Below are 12181 nucleotides of genomic sequence, written 5' to 3'. Positions count from 1 at the left end.
GTGATCACTGGAGAGGCTTTCTCGTATCATTTTCCGTGACTACGGTTTAAAAATAGTATCATTTCTATTTTCTAGGCAATTTTCTAGACAACAGACTGCTGATGTTTTTGTTTTTCTATTACTAAATATTTCCTTTTTATCAGTGGACATGGTTAACGGGCTTCCTTTGGAAATTACTTCCTGTTTTGTAATAAACTTCAAAAATGGTTGTCAATCGTAATAGGGATGTTTACTAAATACTTTTCTTTCTTACGTTAGGTCTTTAATTCATTCGTATACTGACAACTTCGGTATATTTGAAAATATTCCTAAAACCTCAATGCCTGAGCTCTCTCTCTCTCTCTCTCTCTCTCTCTCTCTCTCTCTCTCTCTCTCTCTCTCTCTCTTATTAACGCTTCAGGATTTTTGCAACATAGTAATCACGATTCTTTGAAATCTCACTCACTATGCGTCCGATTACGTAACCAGGCGCAGAACATTTCCAGGTGTTCAATTTCATTATCTTTTGTTTTCGAACCGAGACCAAAGATGTAGAGTTTATTTGTTCCTTGTTTATTTATAGAAATTAATAACTCAACTAAAGATAAGTCTTTTCCAGTTACATGAAGTCTGCAACCTTTAGAAACTGAAGCTTCCTGTCGAGGTTCTTTAAAAATAATTTTCCTTTCCAAAGCTAACGCAAGTTATTTCTGACCAGTAATTGCCTAAGGCTTTGCACTAATCTTTCATACAGATTGGATATTCCTCATGTCACCACTAAAGCAATCCTTTTTGTACTGGTCTAGTGCAGCATTCAAACGGAACCGCAAAAGCCTTTGTGTTTATGCTGTGTGTGGAATCATTATCTAAAATGTTAATCGTTAAAACATATTTGTTTCATTGCTGTAAGGGTATTTCTGCGCTATTTTAAACTTTACTTTCCAGGATTGTGTATACCAATGCAGAGTACCTGAACAATATTTTATTCAGAAAAATATATTAAACCGAATTTTTTTTACATCCGATAGTCACTATGGACAAAATTTATCTTTCGTCAGAAAAACAAATAATGCATTTTTTCATAAAGTATTAAATTTTCGGTTCTTGAATAGACTTGCACCAACATGAATGGAGTTGTTGTGATTGCAAAATGGCTGTAAGTATTATTTTGCCATTACAAAGACCAACAGATTGTAATTCATTTTCCCAATTGACTGACAACAGCCCAGCTTTATCATATTCGCAAAGAATTAACATTCATAAAAATCAGATATTCTCTTGATAAAACTTCAAGTAAATTGTGTTCTATATATCGCCTCATGAATTTCCTAGGAAAATCCTTAATTTGCGAACTTTATAAAAGAAAGCGGTAAGTAGAGACTAAGATGAAAATAGGTAATTATCACCAAAGTAGTTTTGAATCACAATAGTGAAAATGTTTAGCTTGTTAGGAGATTATATGCCAATATAAAATTAGGTGCCTACAAGCAAGGTCAAAGTATGTAATAATTAAATTAATATATATATATATATATATAAATATATATGTGTGTGTGTATATATATATGTATATATAATATACATTACACATATATATACATACATACATACATATATATATATATATATATATATATATATATATATATATATATATATATATAGAGAGAGAGAGAGAGAGAGAGAGAGAGAGAGAGAGAGAGAGAGAGAGAGAGAGATAATACCGTATAATTGCATCAGCACAGAAAATACTCATAAAGTCACGAGAACATTTTAGGGACAAAAGCAACAATGAAACACAAGATCCGCAACAACATCAGCTGCCCTAACAAGAAATAGGTCATTGCATCAGATTTCACAGAGCTCTGAACGATCGTTTACTGTGCTCTCTCTCTCTCTCTCTCTCTCTCTCTCTCTCTCTCTCTCTCTCTCTCTCCGAGACCGGAGGAGGAAACGCTAGCAGTGGAATTGCATAAAAGTCTCCTCTCTGGTAATTGGTCTTGCTCGGACTTTTGAGCGTGCATGATGAATTCGTTATTTATCTGAGAAAGAAATGTCAAGTCTTTTTTACTCTCCGGGAGGGCAGTCCTGAAATTTATGATACCGAAAATATATGTGCATCAGCCCTTTTTAAGTCCTTTTCTCTTTGTTTCTTTTTCACGGTTTCTTTCGTCGTCTATTCCGAAGGATATAAATGTCCTTGATTCTCATTGGGGGAGTGGAACGATGACTAGAACTGAGAGATGGGCAGATTTGTTTTGATGTAATGTTGGGAATGTTTAGTTTTGAATTTATTTCTTACTTGCGTTATCAGATTGAATATGGCATATTCATGAATGTTATCATTTTAATTCATGATCGGATCTAGAGAAAGCTTATGACATAACTGATCTGACAGAGAGGCTATGTGGAAGGTATGGAGGACGTATGGTATAGTATGTGCATTGCTGAACGTGATATTAACTTGTCATGAACGAGAAGCAAGTTTTGGCGGTTGCAAGCGGGAGAGTGACTGGTTTGATGTAAAACTGGGGTGAGACAATGGTGCATTTTGTCCCCACGGATGTCTAATATCGTTATCAATGGACTGATGGGAAAAGCAAGAGAAGGGACTGTGGAAACAGAAGGACTGTGGAAACAGTCGATGTTCGTAGGTGACAATACTGTTTGTGGAATATGAAGATAAACCCGTTCACTAGCAGTTACTTACATTATATTATAAGCACTGTCAAAATATGTGCATACAAATATCGTTTTCAGGTTATCATTATCATACTTCATTTGCAAACAAAGAAATGTACACATCATTAAACGGCTATGAAAAAAAAAATTTTCTTGACGATGATTGATCTATTTTCTATTGAATTCCTTTAAGTCTATGCTACAAGTCACAAAAAATATTGGCAAACTTCAATTTAAAAATAGCGGTCGGGATTTCAAGTTGCCCAATCATCTGGCTGAATGAAGCGAAGGAAAAAATGGCCAATAATCAATCGGCCACTACAAACTGCATGTGACACCCACCGTTACGACACTGTTATTGTCCTACCAAATGAGTCTCAATTGTTTTCTTTGGAACAAAGGAAGTACTTAAAAGGATTTTAAAGGAAGGGAATCGTACCCACGAACAATCTGAATTCCTAGGATTTTTTTTCTTGACACTTCATTATTGGAACTTGAATAAAGAATTTAGGACAAAGGCCCAGCGACGGAACCCACGAGTTCATTCAGCTCTGAAAGGGAACTGACAGCAAGAAGGTTTGAAAGGCGTAACAGGAGGAAAACCTCGCAGTTGCACTATGAAACAATTGTAAGAGAAGGTGGAAAGTCAATCGGAGAAAGAGAATTGATTGATTGATTAATTGTGGGTTATCTGGCGTCACAACTACCAGGGTCACCGACGCCGACGGAGAAAGAGAATATGAAGGGTCGCCGACGCCGACGGAGAAAGAGAATATGAACGGAAGTCCAGTAAAAGGAATGAAAGAGGTTGCAGCTAGGGGCCAAAGGGATGCTGCAAAGAACCTTAATTAATGCCTACAGTACACCACGTGAGGTGCACTGACGGCATTACCCTCCTAAGGGGACGCTTCATTATTAACACTAACATTAACGCTTAAAATTATTAACACTTTCAAGTTCTCGTACGTGGAAACTGTCTTAAAATTCTTATGAGAAAAATACTCTATCCGCATATTGGCAAATATCCTACACTTATCATTTGATGGACTTTCCCCCTCTTTTAAATGTTCCCTAACTTTCGCGAACTTTCCTAAAACAGGTCCAATTGTGCGGAAGGAGTAAAACTATCTTGAGCTAAAAAAAGAAAAAAAAATTAAAAAATAAACCGATAACCTTTAACAGTATCGGCAAAAATTTAAAGTCGTCGTACCTCACTTCCCCGTGGTTCTTGTATACAAAAACTTTTTCTTGAAAGTTTAAAGAGTTTTAATTTCCTCCTCTTAAGTTCAAGAGAGGGTTAAATCAAGAACTACGCTCATTTTCCTTTCGTAAGGACTTCAAGAGAACGTGCGTCTATCTCTTAAATGTATTTTTTGAGAGATCCTGATACCCTGAACGACCAGTTAGTTGCACTTTGATATTTATACCACACTCTGCTAATTTCCATACTCACACACACAAGTATAAATAAATCAGTAACTAATAAGTACGTATATATATATATATATATATATATATATATATATATATATATATATATATATATATATATATATATATATGTGTGTGTGTGTGTGTGTGTGTGTGTATATGCGTTATATATATATAACATATACATCTATATATATATATATATATGTGTGTGTGTGTGTGTGTGTGTGTGTGTATACATATATATATATATATATATATATATATATATATATATATATATATATATATATATATATATATATATATATATATATATCCACATGCATGTATTTGTTTGTGTGTCCGTCATGTAACAATAAAAGTATATTTATAAACAAAACATGTGACGAACATAGCAATTTTAAGTTTAGTATATAATAAAAAAAAACATGATGTGATGAACATACCAATTTTGAGTTTTGTATATAATCACCGGATCAAACATTTAAGACTGTAAATTAAAGTATTCTTTCAACAAAAATACGAAATGTTTTCATAATCTTTAGTTTAGCTTACCTGCGCTGGTGTCTCATTGCTCCATCCAGCTATATCCTGTTGAAGAAAAATATCATATGTGAGGAAATGTATTTACCTTGAGAATTTTTGTTACATTGTTCTAAACAAGGATTTTAATTTAATGCAACAGAAATACAAAATATTCACTGTTATCAATACCGTTTACATAACATTGGGATTTAACTTGTCAATGCTATTCAAATACCCTTCACTAATAATATAATGTATGATAAATTTATCAGAGAACTAATACCAAATATCACACTAACCACACCTACGAATTATAAGAGTACTTGGTATTTTCACACGATTATTTTGGCAAAAAAAAAAAAGCAAATTCAATTTAATTCCTGTGATTCTACTAAACATCCCAATTATGATTTCATTCTCTGGCATGAGAGTCAATTAAAAATTTCATCAAAACGCCCCTCACAGGCCTAAGAAAAAATGCAGTAGTCAATCGAACTTTAAAAGCAATAAATTTCCAGTGCGAACAAGTTCAATACAGATTGGAATTTTCCTGCAAGGGAGGGGCGTTGCCTGTGAAAACGAGACCCTCTCACTTTTGCAACAGGGGAAATTCCTAGGTCTCGTGTGTTGTTTGACTTCTTGCATTTCCCATTTTCAGTTTTAAAATTAAAATCATTGCTCATTTTTTTTTTCAAATCTATAATGAAAATCTAAGCTCATTTGATTTTATTGCTTTCTCAATTTTGGTCCTTTTATCGTATTTTATGTATAGGTATAATTAACAGACAAAATGCATGTGCCAGTTATAATTTGGTATGACAGCTGAGACATTTAAAATTTGTTTATGGTAGAAACTGTCAATTTCTTCCCCCATTAGAATATACAAAATTCATGGCTGTTCGTGAAGGGAGAGGTCGTTTATGTCTTCATTACTGTTTGAATAAAATATATGCAGTGGCTATTACTGCGTTGACAAAAACTAGGCCTTCTCATTTTTTATCTGCGTCAATACTCAAAAAGATAAAAAAGTATTACCAAATGTACGTCCCCAGTCATATGAATTTTTGTTTCATCTCGTGACTTGACTTTTAAGAAAAAGAAAGTCATTAAAATATGTATCTCAATGATTCTACTTTGATCTTAAACTTATTCTAATAAATGAGTAAATGACTATATAAGTATATATATATATATATATATATATATATATATATATATATATATATATATATATATTATATATATTATATATATATACATATTATACATATTATACATAATATATATATATATATATATATATATATATATATATATATATATTTCATATATATAATACATATATATATCTATATATATATATATATTTATATATATATATATATATATATAATACATATATATATCTATATATATTTATATATACTGTATACATATATACATATAACTATACATATCACGTATGTGCATGTATAGATCTATTACGAATGACATGAACAACTACGCGCCCCGTGGCTTGGTGATATTCTGTGGCACGATCGCATGAAGACGCCCCCACAATATTGGAATGGTATCAGATGTATCAGATGAGATAGCCAACCATTACCCAGAAATGGAAACCCATCTGAATAATAAGGAGCATTAATTTCACTGTCGAAAGGAACGTTGCCTGGGATATTACGGGATGATACACGGAACGTCATGTTCCATTTGTAAGTGACACCGAAATGAGACGTTGAGAGAAGGGTAGCATTAGTAAGTGAGTTTTCTAACGGCAGGGTTAAAGAATAGTAATTATATATATATAGGGAGTCATCAGATGATCCCAGGCACTTGGCTACGAAGAGAATTCAAGTCAAGAGTTTGTGAAAAGAATTCAAGTCAAGAGTTTGTGAAAAGAATTCAAGTCAGGAGAATTCAAGTCAAGAGTTTCTGAAAAGAATTTAAGTCAAGAGTTTGTAAGTCCTGAGAAGTACCTGATCAAAAACAAAACAGAGGGGGGGGGCGGGAATGGAGTTATAGTCTACAATGAAAACCGTGATTGGTGTAGTTTAATCTATAGATATAAATGCAAGAAGTGGGGAAACTGAAAACTATTCGTATATTAAGAAGTATACGTTTGGTTATTAGGAAATTGATAACCATGATAAATATGAAATGAATGTGCCAAACCTCTGTCTAGGAGAAAAAATACCTAGAGTGTATGGAAATTAATATCACAGACTTTCTACACTAGGTAAAACCGAGGCACACCCTGTTCAGCAGTTATTCGGAGATGAATTTTAATATAACCTCCTGATACTCTTCCACGAAAAGCCGGACTACGTCAAGCAATGTCATGATGATAGCGACGAAACAGTTCCTGCGGCTGATTTGATTAATATTTCATGACTTGTCATGTGACGCCGGGTGAACAAAACCAAAAACCAACTGGATCTATTCATACGGAAAGATGGTGTAATTGAAGAACAGGAGCCCGGAAGATCAAGGATTTTTAACATCTTAAAACTTCAGCCATATTTCTTGAGCTTCTGGTCCACATTTTTTTTTTTTTACCATAATCCTAGATTCCGTTACCATTTTTCAGAATGACTCATTTTCACTCATGGAATATAGAGTTTAGGCCAAAGTCCAAGCACTGAGACCTATGAGGTCATTGAGCGCTGGAATGGAAACTGAGAGTAGGTAGGTTAGAAAGGTTCAACAGGAGGAAAATCTCGCAAGTGCACTACGATAGTAAGTTTGAAAAAAGATAATATAAATGGAGGTACAGTAAACGGAATGCAAAGGGTTGCAGCTAGGGGCCGAAGGAACGCTGCAAAGAACCTTTAGTAATGCCTACAGAGCAGGGCGTGAGGTGCACTGACAGCACTAACCCGCTACGGGGTCATTTTCACTCATGTTTGATTTGGATTGCTGTCAGCAGGAAAAGGTGAAACATTTTAATTTGCTCTATTGGGAATTTATTGTTTCACTCATATCATCAACACTGCAGTTATGATGACAGGATTTTTATGACATTCATTGCACACTATAACTATGTTGATGAAATCTGCCAAAGTTAACATACTACTACTTTTGGCTAAATCTGGTTTTCGTGGATCAAGTGATTTATCCCCGTTGCAGGATTTCCTGATAACTATTGATGTGGCTTAGTGTGGACATTAAATGAAAGAACCATTCAGTAACTAAACCTAAGTGCCAAAACTAGGCCGGATGATCCTATTAATATTGCTACCAACATATAAGCAAATCAAATAAGAGACTGGGCGTCAAGATTGCGATGTCGTCTCGATACCGCAATAGAATTTGGTTCAATTTCCTGATGGCCATTTCATTTAAACTTTTTCATCCAAAATTTCACCAATTTGATGTTTTAACTGTTGTCATTCATCAAACGGTTCATTTGCCTGGAAGCTTGTAAGGGTCATTTTGTGTTACTGTTTCACACCTCGCCTTCAGATTAGTTACTACGTGCATTTACTGTACGTTCTTAGGAAAAAATTCTTCCAAGGGTAGAGTAAGTTTTAGGTCTTCCTCCGTTTCCTACGATGTGAATGAATGAATACAGAATTTAGGCCAAAGGCCAAGCACTGGGACCTGTGAAGTCATTCAGCGCTGAAACGAAAATTGACAGTAAAAGGTTTAAAGGTGTAACAGGAGGAAAACCTCCCAGTTACACTATGAATCAGTTGTTAGGAGAGGGTGGAAAGTAAGATGGAAGAAGGAGAATATGAAAGGAGGTACAGTAAAAGAAACGAAAGAGTTTCCAGCTAGGGGCCGAAGGGACGCTGCAAAGAACCTTAAGTAATGCCTACAGTGCACCGCCTGAGGTGCACTAACGGCACTAACCCACTGCTGGGGTTTCCTACGATGTAACTAGCGATTTCTAGCTACATAAGAATTCCCTTCACCCTTACAGTAAGTATGAAACACGCCCCATGAAGATGGCTTCGATTCAGCTAAGGAATAAAAGTTTCATAAAAACGTAATTTCATCTGCTGGCTTCATCAGTTTTCACTTTATTAGGCTCGAAGAATAGAAGCTTGTTGGTCTTGTCTCTGCTGCTTTCGATGTAATTAGGGGACTGGGATTACTTGAAGGAACACGGTAACTGTTTAAAAACAACCTTACACGGGTATGAAATATGAAAACAAGTCGCTCTGTGACAAGGAGGTCTCATTGGCAGGTCGTCATTCTCTATTTCCACCTAGAGCAACTCCACAATATTCTCCTAAACCTTGAGAAGTAGCAGAGACTATCCATTGGGGAATAAGATAACAAGGGTCACCAATTTGCATGAGGAAATCCATCATCCTAATAATTATATTGGAAATCTCGCCGCCGCGAGAAGACTAAATATGCAAGAGCGAGCTGGCACTTGCCTTGTTGTTATATCCTCGTTATACATGTTGCGAAAAATTCAATAGCAAAATGAACATGTTAGGATGTGGGCACCCAATACTAACTGATATGTCATGGAACTTACTGATTTTGAATCAAGTAACTAGTTTATATAAATTTATATATATATATATATATATATATATATATATATATATAGAGAGAGAGAGAGAGAGAGAGAGAGAGAGAGAGAGAGAGAGAGAGAGAGAGAGAGAGAGAGAGTAACTAGTTTATATATATATACATATATACATATATATATATATATATATATATATATATATATATATATATATATATATATATATATATATATATATATATATATATATATATATAGGGAGAGAGAGAGAGCTGTTTTGCATATGAATAAGATCTGCATTCAGATGTAGAGTCAGGATGGATAGGAAATCAAGTATTAGCTACCTCAGAAATCTTTTTTTTATTTAGTGTCCCTATTTGGTGCTGACTGGTATTAAAAAGGATACGTCGCTGGAATACGCTTTTTTTTTTTTTTTACATGGACAAGAAAGTTATAAGTAAGGTTTGAGAAACTTCAAGATTGAATTCGCTGACACTGGATTGAACCTAAATCTCCAAATGCTAGCCCCCACTATTAGGTATTGGTAAAGTGTTCTGCAATGCAAGAGAAGTGTACTGTGAAGACACTATTGTCTAAGATGTGGTAGATGAGAAAGTCAAATTAGCTACTATGTGACTAATCTGAAGTTTGAGGTTATGAGCACAGACTTTAGTTTTCGAGGTTAGTGTAAATGAGCTAAGGCTTATCACTGGTGGACAGATTTTTGGTAGAGGGGTTTGCAGCTGTGCTGAAAATAACCAATAGAAATAACGGCTATTGGTGCACTCTTTCTATACAGAGTACGCTAGAACGTTGTTCTATTCACGGAAGTAAATATTACATTAACAGCAGCGCTCTGATGTTCTAACATAGTACTCGAGTTACCAATTTTAAGTTGCTAGTTGGAGCGCAGTGTCGAAAGTGTAGCAGACTGGTGTTTACAGTGAAAGCAGATGTACTCTGCACCTCAGTACATTCCTAATTTTCTAGAGTCCTAGTACACGATCCATTCATTACGGAGGGAAAACCTTGTAAGGAAAAAATCCGCAAGTACTCCTAGGAAAAAGTTGTATCTTGTAGAAGTGTGGTATTTGTACCATTTGGTCAAATTAGCCAAGGAAGCCTAAAAATCTGAGTTCTATTCAGTATAAAAAAGCTCGAGTTGCACCCAGTATGTTTTTAATGTTAATCTCAAGCCAGACAGACATTTAAGACCTTAAATGCCAGATATATTTAGCCAAAAGTATTTTCAGACTCAAATTGGAAATACGTTAAGTACGATTAACACTATATTTAGCCAGAAGTTTGATACAAGTGCCGTATGTGAGGTTTGTTAAACTTTTGGCCTTATTTTCGAATAGAAAATGTAGAATAAGGTTCTTTTATATATATATTTTAGCCAAGAAGACTTTTCTGACTAACAATTTACGAAATTTGTTACATATAGGTATTTTTAATTTTTGTCCAAGGCACATTACACAATCAAATGCTTTAATTTTTATTGTGAGTCAAAAAGACCTCCCAGACTTTAAAAATTGGTCCTTATTTTTCATAATGAATAAATTTAAACTGCGTATTTCAATATTTTTTGAGCCAGATGTCGGAATGTTTGGCTACTAATGGAAAGTGTGAGAGCATCGTTATCTACATATGTACAAGAAATGTTGGATTCTCGCTACTTTCTTTAAAAACTCAGACATTAAGAACGATTTTAAATTATGACAGTGAGTTAAATCATTAAGGTCTAAAGAAACAAATTCTATATTCAAGTTCATCAAAACTAAAGGTGCAAATGACTAATGAGATTTACCGCAAAGTCTAAAGAGTTTCTTTCTAACAATATTGTAGTTTTCATTTACTTTTAGATATATCTCAGTAATTTACGACGGTCTTAAGAAAAGACTATTCGTTATGTAGTATCATTCTTTCGCAGTGACGGAAATTGTTTCAGAATGGAGGTGTATGATAATCTTGTACAGGAACCCTCCACCTTAGGTTTCACCCCTCTCAAATCTACACTTTTCACTAAAGGTAAAAACTTTCAGGTGAGCACCAGGAATCTAAAATTGGTAATCAAATGCATTCATCAAACCAGTCTTTAGTAATGACATGAACAACAGGAAAAGGAATAGGCAGTATAATGATGTTTAAACATATGTTTAAACCACTGTCAAGTCAGTGACAACAGATTTATGTATTCATAATGAAGTCAACGTGCTTTATTTCAGTTTGGGGAGTTTTAAAGAACTCTTAGACAAGAAAGAATTCACCGTACTCCTCTGCCCATTCTTCTTCCCGAATACCCTTCCCATGTCCCTCCTGAGGCATTATTGGCCCCCGAAAGGGACTGTTGGCCTTCCAAATAGGACACAGCCAAGACATATTTGCACAGGCAGCATCGTGTCTCCAGCACGCGAGCAACTAACTGTGTCAAATATCCCCCATTATTCACTCTCCTCCCAGAGTTGGTCATAACTGATAAGTTCATCTCACCCTCGTAGCTATGATCAATATACCCGGGGAGAGGAAGAGTCTTTTCTTGTACTATAAGAGTTACTTTATATTCTTACTACCGTATGAGGGGTAGTGCCGTCAATGTGCACCTCATGCGGTGCACTGTAGGCATTACTTAAGGATCTTTCCAGTGTCCCTTCGTCCCCTAGACGTGGCCCCTCTCATTCCTTTTGCTATACCTAAATTCATATCTTTCTTCCATCTCACTTTCCAATCTCTCCCAATAATTGTTTCATAGTGCAACAGCGAGGTTCTCCTGTTACACCTTTAAAACTTTTTACTCTCAATTTCCTCTTCAAGTGTGAATGACCTCAGGGGTTCCAGCGCTTGGCCTTTGGCCTAAATTTTATATTCCATTCCAAAATCGTTACTTTAAATTCTCACACTTCCATTCACGGAAAGACTTCAGACATTTTTGTTTATTTTCTTTAACTTTATTTTATAAGTAATATTTTTGTTAAATCTTTAGACTACCTATAAACAGGTATTATAATTGCAATTAAAAGATTGCTGATATTTAAGAAAAAATTTTTACTTTATTTTATAGGTAATATTTTTGTT

At 34.7% G+C, this 12181-nt stretch overlaps 1 long non-coding RNA gene across 1 annotated transcript in view; it reads right to left on the bottom strand.

The window, feature by feature from the left end:
* LOC136826199 (uncharacterized) overlaps nt 1-12181 on the bottom strand; it is a 708350-nt gene that overhangs the window by 532276 nt on the left and 163893 nt on the right. Inside the window, exon 2 of the long non-coding RNA XR_010849539.1 lies at nt 4651-4686. This is a non-coding gene — a long non-coding RNA (uncharacterized lncRNA). The remainder of the gene's footprint in view (nt 1-4650; nt 4687-12181) is intronic.

The sequence above is a fragment of the Macrobrachium rosenbergii genome, chromosome 40, assembly GCF_040412425.1.
Source record: "Macrobrachium rosenbergii isolate ZJJX-2024 chromosome 40, ASM4041242v1, whole genome shotgun sequence".
Lineage (NCBI taxonomy): Eukaryota > Metazoa > Arthropoda > Malacostraca > Decapoda > Palaemonidae > Macrobrachium > Macrobrachium rosenbergii.
This window is presented reverse-complemented; position numbering and strand designations above follow the sequence as displayed.